The 19,080-nt window shown below is 32.2% G+C and overlaps 2 long non-coding RNA genes across 2 annotated transcripts; one reads left to right on the top strand and one right to left on the bottom strand.

Moving 5' to 3' along the window:
* Positions 1-1,142: 1,142 nt before the first annotated feature.
* LOC143045260 (uncharacterized) lies at positions 1,143-6,526 on the bottom strand. Its single transcript, XR_012968917.1, has 3 exons — positions 6,381-6,526; positions 2,747-2,834; positions 1,143-1,861 (listed from the first exon to the last, which is right to left on the bottom strand). It is a non-coding gene; the product is annotated as an uncharacterized LOC143045260 (long non-coding RNA).
* A 5,940-nt stretch (positions 6,527-12,466) lies between these two features.
* LOC143045259 (uncharacterized) lies at positions 12,467-18,007 on the top strand. Its single transcript, XR_012968916.1, has 3 exons — positions 12,467-12,593; positions 16,044-16,243; positions 17,618-18,007. It is a non-coding gene; the product is annotated as an uncharacterized LOC143045259 (long non-coding RNA).
* The last annotated feature ends 1,073 nt before the right edge of the window (positions 18,008-19,080 follow it).

Here is a 19,080-nt window from a genome sequence, read left to right as displayed (position 1 = left end):
CTATTGAGTGCATTAATAGTCGGTTCATCATCGGTTGTAATCAGAGATTGCTCTCGGTTTTATCTTGTAAACTAAGAAACATCATTTAATAGCATCATTTGGTAATTAAACAGGGGGAAAAGAACAGATACAATTCATAAAGCTTTGAGCATAGGTCTCTTAAACTTTACACTGGTTAGTTTGTTTTTTCTTTGAAAAAAAAAAAATAAAAAGCATTAAAACTCGCTTGCTGTAAGGTTATGGTATTGTTTGTGTTTATGGTTAAAGGTCGTACAATGAACCCTATTTTGATAACTTCTACGTCATTTCGTCACTGTTGGAGAGTCGTCTCATTTGCATATATACCGCGAAAACCAATTAACAACCCTGATTCAAAGTAAATCAATAAATGAAGACATAAATATGACAGACAGCAACCAACGATAACCACTGAACTACAATGCTCCTTCCTGGCCTATTAACACTGGACACTTTTAATTTGCAAAACACTCATTTGCAAATCCGCCGCCGCCTCAAACAAGAGCTACAATATCATGTATATAACCAAAATGTGCGGAATTACATGGGATTCAATAATTTCATTGGTTTTATACTGTTACTTTCATATTTATTTTGCAATTTGAATTATAAAAACATGGGATTTTCAATATCCCATGGGACAGGGCAAAATCCCATGGGATTTACCATTATCCCATGGGATTTTGGTTAAATCCCATGGGATTTTTTTTGGTCCCATGGGATTATTGTAGTCCCATGGGATATTTGTTGTCCCATGGGACAAAAAAAATCCCATGGGACTATAATTATCCCATGGGATTTTTAATATCCCATGGGACAAAATAAAATCCTATGGGATTAAAATTATAAATACATATATATATAAATATAAAGTTATGTGTATGTTACAATGAATGCTGTTTGGTAGTAAAATGTTTTAAATGTATACGAGTTTTTTTTATATTTTTTATATATACATATATATAATTTTTTTTTAATTTTGTCACAAACATGTTTTTTATTTGTTTATATGACAATAAAGATTATTCTTATTTTGGAATGTATAATAATAATATTTTACAGTCAAAGAATAAAGTCCTTTCACTGAAACAAAATGATGAAATTTCTAAATAAATGAAAAAATATTGTTTTGAAATCTTTGTCTTGTTTATTCTATTATGAAAAATAGAACTGAAAAAATATTTCATATTCTGACTGAATAGTTCACTCTTTTCATGAGGTAAGATTTTCTTTGTTATAGGTTCATTGCAATACTTGTATAGGCAAACGATTTGAATTATAATATATAACTTTGTGGTGTACATAATAGTATGCTTATATTTGCAAATTTATAATATAAACACTTTTTGTTAAAGTTTTTGCTTTCTTTATTCACAACTTGCTATGTACAATTATTCAGTCCACTTTATAAGAGTGAAGTCAATAAATAATTTCATTCACTAGAATATTCCTGCAATTCTTAGACAAAACATTTTTTCAATCTGTTCTTCAAAGATCTTCCTCTGTACATCTTTATTGAATCGAGAGATTCAAATGAGAAGACAAAGCAAGTTTATTTGGACAACAACATTCTAATATCTTGTTCATTCGTTCCATCTTTCAATTGATAATTACATTGTTGTATTTATATGATCAAGTTCTTGTGCATCAATGATCGTGATGATATGACTCCTTTTTGTTTATAGTCATCATGTTGAAATTTCCTCTTTCAAATAAATGTAGGAAAAAACATGTTCCATTTCAAATTAATAAAAAAGTCGCACTATGGAGAAAAATATCAGCTTTAAGTTTTCCGTTCAGTATTGATCTGTGAATGATGACCATGAAAATCCAGATTTCTGACCTACAAATACACAAACTCAAAAATTATCAGTGAAGAGATCAATAAAATGGCTATTTTATCATGTTTATGATTAATATGATAAACTTTCATTTAAATATTCAAGTACTAAATTACAGAAATCGCTTAAATTTTATAATAGTTTAGTTAGAGTACAGCTTATTTAAAATTATAATAAAAAATATAGGCCACCGTTGAGTTAAATAAGATATTACATTTTTAATGCCAAAAAATGGCATTTTTGCACCAAAGGGAGATAATTTGGAGCTTTTTCAATGATATATGCATTTTAAAAGTCATCTGGGGCCAAACCGAATTGATTGTTTTGAATGATTTGGTGTACCATATGATAAAGATATATAAATAAATTGAGTTATGAAAAAAAAATATTAAAACATTTTTCTGAAATTGTTATACCCTAGAGCCTCCTTAAATGTCATTTGATCTCTATTGGAGAAATGTCTTATTGGAAATCAGACTGCTAAGTGTTTCTTATTTTTATATCAACCCAGCCATATTATACCTGTCTAATATCAGGAGCTTGTACATAGTTCAGTGGTTGATGTTGGTTCATACCCGTCATTTTTATTTTTCATAATTTTTTGTTTTTATAAATTAGTCTGGTATATTTGACGTTTGAATTGATGCTCTGTTTCAAATTTGGTTAGTGTTGACTTTTATAGATTACTATAACATGTATAGGGTATGGGTTTTCTCATTACTTACAGGTCATCAATGGCCTCTAATAAGTAATTACAATGCTTACATCCACTAAATTGAACTCTGATGGATAGTTTTCTCTTTAATCATACCACATCTTATTTTAATAAATATTTAATTATTATTCAAGGACAAAATTTTTTATAAAAAATATAACAGTGGACTTACCATTTAGGCTTTGTTGACCTCTGTAAATCTTATTTTGTTGATAATTTCTTCTGTTTATAGTTTCCCCTTTATCTTTCATGTTCTTGCCCTACACATAAAAGGGTAAACATCATTTAATGACAAAAATAACTACTACATGTATTACATAATTAGTAGGCAACTGAAAATTTTGTCTTATTTGTATATAACATCAACTTACTCATCATTCTTGCTGTTCAATATCATGAATATTATCATTATTCTATGAATATGAGGTCACAGTAAAATTAACCTTGGCAGGCAGACATCTTTTTTTATTTGATACCTTGTAGTCATTCCATACAACAAGTAGACCTATGCTTAAAAAATTTAAGGCCAAACTTAAAAATATGTTTGTTTCCCCTCCCCCCACACGGGTCAAAAATAAGCGCCCGGGTCAAAAAATTATTTTCCACAAAAAAATCGAAATTATTTTTTTCCTGAAAATAATTTGTTTCCATTTTTGGAAAGTGCTTGAAAGCAGAAGGATTGATAATCTAAATAAATACACTCAAATTGAGCACAAACAACTGATAAGTGGCCTGGACTGGACAAGTCAAACCATTCATGTGACCATGCTATGACAATCACATCCAGTTAAAAAAAACTAGAGGCTCTCAAGAGCCTGTGTCGCTCACCTGTTAATGTGTTTACTGATGTCGGCCATCTTTGTTGGTAGGCGGGGTCATTAGACACTTTTTTTTTAAATAGATACCCTAGTATTATGATTGTAGCCAAGTTTGGTTAAATTTGGCCAAGTAGTTTTAGAAATGATTTTTATATATACAAGTTACAAAAATGACGAAAAGTTGTTCAATATTGACTATAAAGGGCAATAACTCCTTAAGGGGTCCTCTAACAATTTTGATCATGCTGACTTATTTGTAGATCTTACTTTGCTGAACATTATTGCTGTCTACAGTTTATCTCTATCTATAATAGTATTCAAGATAATAACCAAAAACTGCAAAATTACCTTAAAATCACCAATTTTAGGGCAGCAACCCAACAACAGGTTGTCCAATTCAACTGAAAATTTGTGAGGGGATATATCTTATTCTGATGGACATTTAAATCTTGAAAGATTTGCCCTAAATGTCTTAGTTTCAAAGATATAAAGCAAAACCTGCATTTTACCACTATGTTCTAATTTTAGCCATGTCGGCCATTTTGTTTGGTAGGCTGGGTCAGCAGACACATTTTTTAAACTACAAACCACAATGATAATTGTGGCCAAGTTTGGTTAAATTTGGCAAAGTAGTTTCAGAGAAGAAGATTTTTAAAAAAGTTACAAAAAATGATGAAAAGTTGTTAAAAATTGACTATAAAGGGCAATAACTCCTTAAGGGGTCGACTGACAATTTTGGTCATGTTGACTTATTTGTAGGTCTTACTTTGCTGAACATTATTGCTTTTACAGTTTATCTCTATCTATAATAGTATTCAAGATAATAACCAAAAACTGCAAAATTTCCTTAAAATAACCATTTCACAGGCAGCAACCCATCAACAGGTTGTCCGATTCGTCTGAAAATTTCAGGGCAGATAGATCTTGACCTGATCAACAATTTTACCCCCCATGTCAGATTTGCTCTAAATGCTTTGGTTTTTGAGTTAAGCCAAAAACTGCATTTTACCCCTATGTTCTATTTTTAGCCATGGCGGCCATCTTGGTTGGTTTGACAGGTCACGCCACACATTTTTTAAACTAGATACCCCAAGGATGATTGTGGCCAAGTTTGGTAGAATTTGGCCAAGTAGTTTCAGAGGAGAAGATTTTTGTAAAAGTTTACGGACGACGGACGCAGGACGACAGACGACGAACGCTAAGTGATGAGAAAAGCTCACTTGACCTTTCAGGTCAGGTGAGCTAAAAAAAACCTGCCTTCCTGGTCTGTTTACAAAGGGTAGACCCGGGGGAGGGGAAACAGACATTCTTTTAAATGTGGCCTGATAAAATGACAAAACCAAGAAAACTTATCATTGACCAAAGAACAATAAAATGCGGTCATGGTTTATATATGAATCTGCCATTCAGACATGCACACCTTACAATTGTTTCATATCTACCAAATATAATCTACCTGTAACTTTAAACATATGATAAACTGACAAAACAATGCAGTGTTTCATTGACCAATGAACCATGCATGAAAATGAGGTCAAGTTCATATAAAATATGACAGACAGCTAAGTGCATCTTACAATTATTTCATTCACTAAATAAAGGGGCCTTATTGCTTACAGTATCCGGAAAATAGACCAAACCACAAAAACTAAATATTTTCAAAGTTCCTTATACCCTGCCAATTTGTTATGGTTGTGCCTGTTCCAAGTCAGGATCCGATAATTCAGTGATTGTCGTTTGTTTATGTGTAACATATCTGTTTTTCAATTTTTTTGTACATAAATTAAAGCACAATACATTTGTACATGAAACACAAAGCTCATCACTGAGATAGTAGTCTCAGATAGAGGGAGGCGGGGTCAACCAAACTCCCCTATTCAATCTGAATGCAGGACAGAAAGTCACAGTCAAAAAGTCACACACTGTCACAGGACAAAAAGTCACAATTTAGTTTTGAGATTATTTTTCTTTGAACAAGAAAACACTCTTTTTGTATTTTTCTTGAAGTTTTATACATGAACATGATGTAGCAACTTTTAAATTAAAATTTATTAAAAACAAATAAATCAGTGCATTAGGTTTGCGCACATCACGGGGGGGTAACTTCCTATTATTGGGTATACAGGGATGTGCCAAAAATATGGGTCATAATTTTGCGAGATTTTATATAAAAATGACCCTCCTTTTTAATGACATCCTATATTAAAATGCATTTACGTTTGATAACTGTATATTGATTTGGGGTATGATCTACATATCATATATAAATATGCTATAAAAACTTACGGGTAGCTGGTATATTTATGAATTATGAGTGATGATGAGTTCACTTACAAGCATGGGTCATATTTTAAATATTGTATATAAGTATAGGTCATTCTTTCTTAAATATTTATATAACTATAGGTACTGAATTTCAGTGAATGTTATATTAAAATGGGTACGTTTTTTGAGGCAAAAATGGCACACCCCTACCAAAAAAATATCGAAGTTACCCCCCCGTGGCGCACATTACCATTACATTTGCACACAAAAATCATTACGTTTGTGTGCAGCTTTTGATTACATTTGCACGCATTTTTTAACATGTAAATATAAAAAAAAAGATATAGTATGATTGCCTTTTACAGCTGACTATGCGGTATGGGCTTTACCTCGGGCTTTGCTCATTGTTGAAGGCTGTTTGGTGACCTATGGTTGTTAATGTCTGTGTCATTTTGGTCTCTTGTGGACAGTTGTCTTATTGGCAATCATACCACATCTTCTTTTTTATATTATGAACAATTTCCTAAAATTTAAAATGAATATATGTAATAAAAAGAAGATATTTCAAAATCTTTTTTCATTTATATTCAATCAATTGTCAACAAATTGTTTGTGACTTTTTGTCTTATCAACTTTGTTACTTTATGCCTGAGTTTGACATGTGTTTGACTTTTTGTCCTGTGACTTTTTGTCGGAATGTCCTGTGACTTTCTGTTCGTTTACCTTCCATCTAAATCAGTGAACTGAATAATTGTTTTTTGCAGAAGTCCGGGGAGTGTTAAAAAATCACATGTGCAAGTTGAGAGTCAACACTTACACAGGGACTACACAATACTTTTTTCAGAATGTCAGCAAAAAAGAATCACTGGTGACAGGGGAGTGTAACCGATGAATTGATCCTGAATCAGATAAGATTTTCACGGTACGTCTAAACACCGCTCAGGAGGACCTCCTGGGTGCACACATGCAGGACATACAAAGTGCACTCATGGCAGACCCTATATAGTCGCCGTCGTATCTGCACACATGATGGATGTATATATTCGTTATAGATCGTCATACACTTCTCATTTTAGAGTTAAATTTGCAAGCAACCTCCTAAGATTTTAAAATAATAATGCTACTAAAAATATATTATTTCCCCCAATTTTTGCAATTTTTTCGCCATATAAATTATTTAGGCGACTGTGCTTTTAGTGAATATAAACGATTACGAGGCCTCACGAATAAATATAAATATGAAATATACTGGAACATCGATTAGCATAGATCGAGCAGCAGAGTAAACTTCCACATAAATCTCGAAGTTATTTACGCCGGATAATATAGACTGTGCTCCTGAATAAAGTTGTCAAATACATTAATTTGTGTTTTTTACTTCTACAAGAAATTTGATTCAAATGCTAATTACGCACCATTTGCTGAGCAGAGAATCATTCTAAGCCAGGAACCGTCTATACTAACTGATAACAGTAAGAATAGAACTTGAAGTCTCTGTAAAAAGGCAGTCAATCCTAACAGAACTGTATTAACTTAATGATACATGTACATCAAGTTCCAGCACCTCACCAAGCACCCTTGCCTTGCATACTGAGATGGCAAACTGGTGTGTGTCAGTATTTTAATATAAAACTGCGTAGGTTCATATCGTTTGATTCAACGTTTGTTTGGTTATTTTTTAAGGATCGTTGTAAAATTATATCTAAATCTTTGTTAAAATACGATTTTAAATTGTTCAATTCTTTCTATTTCATAATTTTGTCAAAGTCTACTTTTTAAAGTTTTAAATTTTACAGAAAAAATGAATATTCCATTTTGATTTGAAGAAAATCTTTTTGAACTGTCATGACATGGTGTTGCAAAGCTGATTACAGGTAACTATAACATACAGTAATTTTCCATTTCGACAGTGCGTGTATTCTCGGGTGTGTATAACGTATAGTTTTCTAGAGAACATCCTGTCTACGTGTAATACAGATTGATGACATTATACAACATTTCTTTGGTTAAATGTGATAAGGTATCTGTGTCCATTCCCTATTTCAACACCACTATTTTTTCGAAGAAAAAAAATCAAAAAAAAAATTATATGAAATTAAGAAGAAAAGTAGCAAATATAAACTTCAGTAATTGCGCATTGAGTAAACATAATTCCAATATTGCATGAACAAATCCGTGAGAAAACGTATATATACATGTATGAATAAAGATGAGTTTTAAAAGACCTATTGGCATTAATTCACACTAGGACCTAAGATAACTAGAACTAAGCAATGGTTGATCCAGAAATTTTCATAAGTGGGGACTCATTGACTGCCTTAGAGTGTTCACGTCCAGTCATGCTTCCGTGATTCCCTATATAATCTACCATTTGTTTCCAAAGATTTAGGAGGGGGCTGGTACACACATATATATATAAATATACCTCTGCGGCGGAGCCAGCCATTTGAAAAGGAGGGGGGTCTCAACCCAGGACAAAAGGGGGAGGGGGTGGTTCCAACCATATGTCCCCATTCAAATGCATTGATCGTTCAAAAAAGGGGGAGGTTCCAACCCCCGAAACCCTCCCCCTGGATCCGCCACTGATACCTAGTATGCATATAATTAAGAACAGCTTTAAATATATGCATATAAAATAATGGTACGTTTAAAAACCGTTCAGGATCTCCTGGTTGCACACAGGACATTAAGTAACTTAGGACATATATATAATAGTAAGAGTTCAGGGTATACATTCGATAACTAACATATTTTATAATTTTGTTATTTTTGTTTTGATAAAATCAGAGACATATAATACATGTATTGAGACATATATATATATGTGTGTCTCTGAAAAAATCAAACCATCTTTAAAGAAGTTATTTCAGTTTGAATCGACTGTCTTTTGCATTAGAATTCCAAAACGTTAATGTTATTTACAAATGCCAAAACCTGCAAGAAAGAAACATTTATATTCGGTGATTTTTACACTAAACGTTTTCGTAATTTGTTTTAAAAAATATTAAAAAGTACATGTACATCGTTTTTTCAAGATTTGTATAGTAACTGGTTTAATTAAGTCCCCTTGATGAAATTTAAATTGCGAGACGCTAATTAATAAACTATGATCTATCTATCGGCATGCGTCGTTATTTGGGATACGTCACGGATGACCGATGATCATATTCAATACGATATACCAATCATCATTTGAATTTGGTCAATTGATCTTTAATAATTAGGACTAATTGGTGATGGCAGAGAATAAGTCGCTGGTGATGGTTAAAAACACATAGAAGTAAACTTTGCAAAAAAAAAAGGTTTCCTCGGAAAAAATTATGAAAATATATGAATATGCTAAATATTTTTTTTTTCCGAAATAATAATTAAAGACGTTTAGAAATAACAAATTTTCACAGTTGGGAAATTTTCAATTCAAGTTATTTCATTTTGAAAACGTTGAGAAATATAGATCTTATTATATGTTAAATGTTTGGAGATCAACTTGTGAAACCCTGCATAATTAGGGTTTGTCTACTTTCGTCTTTTTCAATTGCCAAACATTCTATAATCAAGGATTTGTACAAGGCCTTGTTATAATGAATATTAAATGAAGAACAGATACAATATTCGCCTAAAGAGTTTGCCATCTAACAATTCAAAATGAAATGTTGAGTCGAAACTGAGGTACCAAATCTATAAAAAGAATCAATATTTTAGTCGAAATTAAACTGTATATATTCTTTTTTTCAAAACTCCTGAAATAATTTAACATTATCTATAGAGAGCTTACATATGCAAATCTGTTTAGAAGTATGTGAGCGTAAATAAAATTTGTTTATTACCCCCCCCCCCCTTTTTCCTTCTATAAAATTTAATTGTAAACGATTTTCGTTCTTAATTTGTGTTTGCTCTTTAACTGGGGTTCATGCTGTCAAAAAACAAAAATGTGTCCTTGTGTAATTATGTTGTGTTGTTAGTATTGATAAAAAAAAAATTGAAGCTTCCAGAAGAACAGTACGTCTAAACACCGCTTGAAGGACCTCCTGATTGCACTCATGACATACGAAGTGCACTCAGGACCCTTTATAGTCATCGCACACAGGATGGATGCATATATTCTTTATACGCTTCTTATTTTAGAGTTAAATTTGGTAGAATTTGAAATCGAACTTAGATAGATATGTTACATTTGTAATTCTTAGAAAATAATAAGGGCACGTGTCACTGATTACACAACTACTGAGCCATGAATTATCCAATCAACAAAATTAATTGGATTATCTTTATTGTTGTTTTATACATTGTGTTGTTAGTACAGTGTGACCATGCGGGAAGTAATATTGTGACGTCTAGAATGAATATCACGATGTTTTAAGATTTTCGTCTTTTATTAAGATTTCGTTCCATAAATTTTTAAGTTTTATTCTTAATTTTATTATCATGTCCTGGACCAGTAATTAATTCTTTGCACGAGTTTGAAAAGGGAAATAAATGTTCATACTTTAAAAGAATTTATATTAATTAAAGTTTTGTATATGGAATCCGTTCTAAACGGTAAAAGCCGTACTTTTCAAACAATCAAACTCATATACATGTAGTTAGATGTTATTTCTCATTTTTATCGAACTTGTCCAGGAATTTTATTTTTGAGTTATACGAATATTTTAAGAAATCCGTTTTTATTAAGTTTTTTTTCTCTAATTAAAGTCGTTTTGTCCAGTTTCACAAGCCTGAAACGAATTTCAATGCGAAAATAAATTCTGAAAATGAACTTGTCTCCGTTTTCGTCTCCGTTTTTTTAAAAATTATGATATTTTGGGTATAATTATTTCTAAAAAAATATGTAAGTTAGATTGTAGTAGCGAGAAATTATAAAAAAGAAGATGTGGTATGATTGCTAATGAGACAACTATCCACAAAAGACCAAAATGACACAAACATTAACAAAGAAAGACTATTTCGAAGACAGTTTATTGACACGAAATCCGTTCAAACCACGACTAAGTCTTCGTGCACAGATTTCCGTTAAGGTTAAACTGAATATTGTACATAATTGTCTTCTCTTGTATAATGGTTTGTTGAGAATAAAGATATACAAATGTAATAAAATTTGATATTCATTCAACATTGTGTTTGTTTAAAAACTTGATTTAGATAGAGAGAGAGAAAAGAATCACACTGAAAAACAAAAATCGAACTTGTTACAGAAAAAAAAACTATAAAATAATTTTCTTTATTCGTGAACTGCAAAACACAACAAATTAATTTACCCGTCATCATGAAAAATAAACTGAAAAAGCACATCGAATGAGATATATATTTTATTTTTTCTATATGCAAATTCATGTTAAAGGTAAAACTGAACTAAACAATACAATTCCTAAAAAACAATAAAGATAATCCAATCAATTTTGTTGATTGGATAATTCATGGCTCAGTAATCAGTGACACGTGCCCTCATTATTTTATAAGAATTAACATATCTATCTAAGTTCGATTCAGGCGCGGATCCAGAGGGGGGAGGGGGTTCCGGGGGGGGGGGGGGTTTGGAACCCCCCCTTTTATTGGCCGATCAATGCATTTGAATGGGGACATGTAGTTGAACCCCCCCTTTTTTTTGCCCTGGGTAAGGACCCCCCCCTTTTTAAAATGGCTGGATCCGCCCCTGCGATTTCAACTTCTACCAAAATTTAACTCTAAAATAAGAAGCGTATAACGAATATAAACATCCATCATGTGTGCAGATATGATTACGGTAATGGGTCCTGAGTGCACTTTGTATGTCCTGAGTGCACTCAGGAGGTCCTGAGCGGTTGTTTAGACGTACCCGAAGAATAAATCATTTCCTGAACCTAAAATACATTTATCTGTAATTAAAGAAAATTCGCCTAAAACATTCTCTCATATAAAAATTCGCCTAAAACATTCTCTCATATATTTAAACAATTAATTGTAAAATAATTAATTCAACGTCGGACTTTCTGTCTGTTTACTAATACTTTTCTTGTTCAGTTTAGTTTATACCCATAATAGATGAACGGAAATAAGTACTTTTTTTAGGAAAATTTACAACTAGATGAACGGAATTAAGTACTTTTTAGGAAAATTTACAACTCAAATTTTCAAAAACAAAATTCTACACTTTTTACCTGGATGTTTTTCTCTGTCTCGAAGCCGCAACCTTTGACCCCGTATCAAAACGTAGCGACCAACACCTCACATGACGTATTCTCGATGTTGAGGTATTGACAATATACAATCACATTTATCAATATACAGCAAGTAAGTAATTTGGTGTTGAATGCCAGTAGATCAGAATTTGTTAATTGAACTTTACCTGTTTAAGGGGCACTAGCTGCCAAATTCATGTTCTTTATCGATTTTAATAAAATTCACATTAAACGTGTATATAGTGTTGAATTGTTTATTAAAATGTTGCGCACAATCTTGGCTGATATGCATAAAACCATTATATTTCATGACACTGCATGAAAAAGAAATTGACTTATCGTATAATACCAGAACCAGAGACATATATATTGTATCTAATATCTCTGCCAGAACTAAAAAATAAACTACAGTAAGTCCACATAAGAGGGTATGGATGTTAATTAACAGAATAGAGAACAAAGGACAAAGAAAAAAAAGGAATAAAGAATAGTGAAAGAAAGAGAATAATGGAAAAAAGTGTAAGTTATTAAAAATATAACTAAAAAAAGAAGACAGAAAAAAAAGACACCCCTCCGAGACGAGCCTTACATGCACTGTTATTACCCAAGGTTAATTTTACGGCGGCTCATTTTATTTTGGCTTAAATAAACATAATTGACAAGTTTCCTTCCCCTGCATTCTCGATCCCACATGTAAATAGCACGGTGATTTTCAAAAAGACATTGATACATCATTACAACACACACTTGCCGTCAGTATTTGAATATATTGATTAAGAAGGTATAGAAGATTAATGCACGCACACTATTATCCACCACTGGCCTAAATAGTAGTTAGTCCGCAAACAACGAGGGTAATAAAAACCCAGCACTTTGAACACAGCCACCGGCATGGTGTGAATCTGAAAGCTTCCCACTATCCATTTCTACCCATAGAAAACTTTTGCCTTTCATTTATCAAAAATGAAATATGTTGATATTAATGGTATATAAGAATTATTGGGGAATTCAAACCATTCCTATGGTAAGTGATAAAACTAAATTTATATCAGGGTGATTGAAATGAGGGAAAAAAAGGGGGGATCAGGAGTTCAGGGCCCCCTGTTTGGGAAAAGAATTGGTTGATTATATATGGAATCACTGAGTCATGGCAGGAGCAGGCCCCTCTTAGGCAGTCGGTGGGCCCCACTTATGAAAAATTCTGGATCCACCACTGTGGTCAGGGTGGTCTTCAGTTGTATTATCTTTAAAAAAAAAAAAATACACCTGTATAGTGTATATTCTTTAGTGTAAATCAAGGGAAAATACTGTGAACTATCTGTGCATTGGGGCTTATTAAAAGGTATTTCGGGGGGGGGGGGGGAAGAAAGAAGGGAGGGTGAGTCCATGGGAGGTAATCCCCACCCCTTTCAATTTGAGAATATGCTATTATCTTGTAAACGGTCCAAATCCCCATCCCTAAACCATATATATTCTTGAATGGGACGATAAAACAAATCAAATGAAATTAAAAGGAGGTCTTTGGGGGTTTCACCACTCTGTTCAATTTGAGAATGTGCTATTATCTTGTGAACGATCCAGATCCCCACCCCTAAACCATATATATTCTTGTCGGGGACAATAAAATTAATAATGAAATAAAATAAAAGTGAAGTCCCACCCCCTCTAGTTTGAAAACTTGTAAACGGTCAAGATCCCCACCCCTAAACCATATTTATATATTCTTGTATAGAACAATAAAACAAATAAAAGGAAATATAGGGAGAGTCCATGGGGTTCACCACCACCCACACATGTTTGAGAAACTTTTAAAGGGTTGAGATCCCCTGTCATCCAGTGGTTAGGTGAAAAAATTTCAGGATCCCTGATCCCCACCGTCAAACCATATATATTCTTGTATGAGACAATAAAACAAATCAAATGAATATAGGATCATCCCCTTTGTCGGGTTGGGAACCCCCCTTTTTAAAATGGCTGGATCCGCCCCGGCATACCATCTAGCTACAGGGGCGTAGCTAGGTATTAATTCAACTGTAGGCACAAATCGGCGGGGGGTTTGGGGGCCGCTCAAGGCCCCCAGCAGCTCTGCCCTGGTAGGGGGTTCAAGGGGGCGAAACCCCCGACGGAAAACGGATTTCAACGTTTTGGCTGCAAAATTTTATGCACAAAAATATTAAATTTTCTGGTTATTTAATCATGATAATTATAATGAAAAGTTCGAAGAATTATGAATGATTAACCATAACATCTGAATGGTGAATTAAATAACGCAGTACAATTGGAAAATCAAATATAAAAAAAATATTTACAATATGTACTGCCCAGCATAGATCCGCATATCCCTTTAATTAAGCAGTACACCCTGTTTGGTATTTTCAAATCTGTTCCGTTATGATCGATATATACGTTTAACTTAATTGATAGTACATATTGACGATCCTTCATTAAAAAAAATAGGCACGTGCACGTAAACACTGATATATATAATAACACTATCCTTTTGGCTAGAAAGACATCAACCATCAATCTTTTGATTCTTAAACCTTCACCCTAGCCACACAAACACATACACACATAGTCGATGCCTAATGCATAAGTCTGTTCTGTTCATACTAACATAACAAAATTCATGAAATTCGTATTTCTTTATATCCCGCTCTACTGTAAAATCCCTACCTGCTTAGGAATTTGAATAATTGTGGTCATTACACGTAGATCTGAGAGTACTCAAAACTACTGGATGCCAGTTAATAGATTGAATTATAAACATCCAGTGTAAAATATTTATGCAAGTTTAAAACAAAAAAAAACATTGATTATTTACAATAAACACAACAGAGAGCTTAGTCCTGTAATAAGTGTTGTACAGGACGAAGGTCTGGAAATTTGAAAATGCCATGCATTGGAAAATTGCGGATAGGTGCAGACACTTTGCCTTTCAGTAGACCAACTACGATCTCCTCAAAGAGTGGTATTCTCTCTACAACTAGACATAAGATTAAATGTCCCCATTCTGACCAGACGTGACTACGTATTTATACATCCTTCACAGCCAAACGGACGACCAACATTGGCAAGTCGGGTGAAGACAAAGTGGAAAGCAAGCTAGTTGAAAACTAACAACTAATTAAATATTCATGTGTCTAAGTTGAGGTTCATTCAAGTTTTTGTTGATAGAATTGAAATGATCTGAACCAAAGTTCTAGTTTATAGTTTCTATATAAGGTACACACATAAAAACATTCAATTCTATCCTAATTTCCATTCACTAAGGACGAGAAACTAGTGTACACCTGACTTTCAATAATTAGAGTTATAACAACTTCACTGGAGTTCATCTACATATAACGTTGTTTATTATTCTTTTTAACAAAAAAAAAATATTTGTGAAAAAATTATGTGTAGGCACGTGCCTAAAGTGCCTAACGGCAGCTACGCCCCTGAGCTAGCTATAAAGGCTTTAAAAATATGAAATCAAACAAGGAAATTAACAGTGTAGGCAACTGTTTTGAATTTAAAAAAAAGTCTTTTACATATATATAACAATGTTAAATTTTTTGTGCATTTATTTTTGCTTATCGTATTTTCAATAATGGACAAAATTGCATGATTGAATATTGTAATTTAAGAAAAATCAGCATACATGATATAAAATGGGAAGTGGAAACTGGGAATTTGACAAAGAGACAACAACCCAATCAAAGAGCAGACAACGGCCGAAGGTCACCTATGGGTCTTCAATGCAGTGAGAAAAATTCGGCACTGGTCTTCAGCTCATAAATATGTATCAGAAATGAAAACGAGATACAGCTTTCAGTTGTATTAATAAAAACCTCACAATAAGTTCTGAATACCAGAATATACAGTATTGCAAGATTCTCTCAAAATGTACACATAGAGCTGAAAAACTGTCAGTGACTGTAAAATTAATCATGCTAACATTAAAGTCCATGGAGTCCATCTTAATATGCATACTCTCGTACAAAGGAATATAAGTATGCAATAGACATCAAGTTTTCAAAAATAAGAGTATCTATGCCATTAATTTACGACAAGATCTTAATCAAGTAATAATTTCGGTTTGTTTAAATATTTCGGAGGTTAGTATGACCTCCTCATTGGTGATGATGTTTTCGTTTTAAAGTTGGGAAAATTGTTTGTACATGTACCAACAAAAATAAAAACACAAAGTCAATCTAGAATTATGTTTTTATCATTTTTTTATGTTTAGGTTGTCAGCAAGATGAAAAGGACAAGTATGCAGTTCAAAATTCAAAATGTGGATAAGTTGAGGTTCTAGGTCTTACCTTTGCAGATTTTCATATTTTGCATGAATGAAATCAAAGGTTATATGATGGACAGCAGAGAAAGAAAAAAAACAACTTTTCAATTATCCTGCTCCTGGATAAATGTAAAACATCTTGTTTTTCGGTAAGTTTTATGCTCTGTTTTGATAGTGTTAGTGCATTCATCTTTCCAGTCTTTCCTCTAAATTGTAAGTTTTTGGTGAGTGTTCACCATGAATTTCAGTAAGTAACTTGTGGATTTACATGTATATACTCAAAATTTAGTACTAATATTAATGGGATTTTAGCATGACATCCTGCCAAATGCTTGTTAATCATGTTTATGTTCCAGAACAAACAAGTATTTGGACTGTACGCTTGCCCAATTTTAAGAAGTTGGTCAAGTTTATTACAAACAAATGTACAGTACAGATCAACATAACTGAAATCTTTAATAGATTAATACAAAAAGTTTAATTGCAGTTAAAATAAAAACACAGGTTTGGTCGAGCTGGTACCAGACAGTACAAATATACTTAAATGGTCTGACTGTACACATATGGTGGGACTGTAAGTTCTGGACCGTAAAAGTAACATCCGAATACTGATATGGTCAGGAACATTTATACATGTCTTAAAATTAATATCAAACACATTGGTGTTTGATAGAACTATAATGTTTTGGGATATCAAAATCAAAAATATCCCATTTTTACTTTTAATAAAGAAGAAGATTATTGATGTATGTTTAAATGTATATTAAAATGAGACAGCAAGCCAACAACACAAAAAATAAGGATAAAACATACATATTTTTTTTGTATCAATGTTATAATTTCTAATATGTTCAAGGTATTTTTTCATTGAAATAAAACACAAATTGAAATCTGTCTGAACTTCAAAAGCTTAAAGAAATATTGTTTCTGTTGTCTGCATTTTGTATAATATATTGCAAATTCTTGTGAATAATGGAATGTTATTATAGTTGTCTAAAGTTTTAACATTGATCTTTATACTGTAAATTCATAAATTATTGCGTGCATTTATTATTGCGATTCTGTCATTTTAGACTTAAATGCGATTTTAAATTTTACGATTTTGAGGAAAATCCTGTTTAATCCATATAAAATATTTCATAATGCGAGTTTAAATTATTGCGTTTACAACTCCGTTGCATTTTTCGCAATAAAAAAAAAAACTCGCATTAATTCCGAATTTACAGTATATATATATATTATGTATATAACTTGGGAAAATACCCAAATGTTATAAAGAAGAATAAATTAATTGATTGTTATATGGTATTAGAATAGGAAGATGTGGTATATTGCTAATTTGACAACCCTCCATCAGAGACCGAAGGATGTAGGCCGTTAGCAACTGATGACACTGGACAACCTTTAACAATCAGTAAAATCCATATCGCATAGCTATTTTTATTGAAAATCATATTATTGCTACATGTATGAAAACAATTTTGTATAATCCATTACTTTAGATTTTATTGGTTCTTTTTCAGAAGGATTGAAATTCACCACCTAGAATAAATGGAGAAAACATAGAAACAAGACCAGAATAAATTCAAAGACAAAAGTTGGATCAGTTATTATTTTCATCACTCAGTCAATGATTTGAAGTTCTTTTAAATTCAAAAAAATATTGAAACCACAATAATGTCAAAGTTCTGTGCTGAATGTCCAAAAAGTGGACTATACCATCAAACAATGCTGGATGATAAGAAACTATTAATGTTTTGTGTTGAGGGATATTGTGAAAAAAATAGATTTACTTAAATAGCTACTAGTATGTTAAGCCTAACAATAGAGTTTTTATTGATTTCAAATGGCAAATAATTGTGTTTCAAGAAAGTATTCTATAATTCATGAATAAACATATATTGATACTTACATTATCTGCTTTGTTGTTTAAAAGTTTAGTTTTGAACAGTTAAAGAACAATATGCTAAATTAACATTTCCCAAGAAAAAAAGATATTCAATTAAAAAGATTCATCTTATAATAATTTACTACCAAATAGAAAACATTGAAACATACACATTACTGTTTATTTATATCTATATATTTACAATTAGAATCCCATAGGATTTTAATTTGTCCCATGGGATATTAAAAATCCCATGGGATAATAAAAATCCCATGGGATTTTTTTTGTCCCATGGGACAACAAATATCCCATGGGACTACAATAATCCCATGGGACAAAAAAAAATCCCATGGGATTTAACCAAAATCCCATGGGATAATGGTAAATCCCATGGGATTTTGCCCTGTCCCATGGGATATTGAAAATCCCATGTTTTTATAATTCAAATTGCAAAATAAATATGAAAGTAACTGTAGAAAACCAATGAAATTATTGAATCCCATGTAATTCTGCACATTTTGGTTATATACATGATATTGTAGCTCTTGTTTGAGGCGGCGGCGGATTTGCAAATGAGTGTTTTGCAAATTAAAAGTGTCCAGTGTTTATTATATACATGTTAAGGCACAGGTTCGAGTTGGTGAATGACCACCCTCCAACCTGGGACAGTGGTGTAACAATCATTGCTAACCTTCATAAAATGAAACGATAGACCACACCAAGCAAAACAATAATATCCTATACATTTAAAAGAATGTTCACATGTATTAGATACAATACAAAGGTAACAAAGAAACAAAGAAACTACAAGTGCAGAAAAACTATACGGCAGGTTGTTTCCGGCCTGTTTTTTTTTGTTACTTTTGTTTTGTATCTGACTTGTACGACGTTTCAAGGAAGAAGTATTACATTTTGAAGCTGAATATTTGAGAAACTTCAAGGGCCTCGAATCAGTAAATGTAAGTTATAGAATAAACACATTTTTTTCATTTTCCTTCAACGGAGTTTTTTTTCCAGAAAAAAAATCAACATTCTAATAATTTGATAAAAACAAAAGAACCATTTCAAGTATAAGATTTATGTTATCAAGTTTGAGAC

Source organism: Mytilus galloprovincialis, chromosome 9, assembly GCF_965363235.1.
Source record: "Mytilus galloprovincialis chromosome 9, xbMytGall1.hap1.1, whole genome shotgun sequence".
Taxonomy (NCBI): Eukaryota; Metazoa; Mollusca; class Bivalvia; order Mytilida; family Mytilidae; genus Mytilus; species Mytilus galloprovincialis.
The sequence above is the reverse complement of the archived record's forward strand: the minus strand, read 5'-3'. Positions and strand labels throughout refer to the sequence as shown.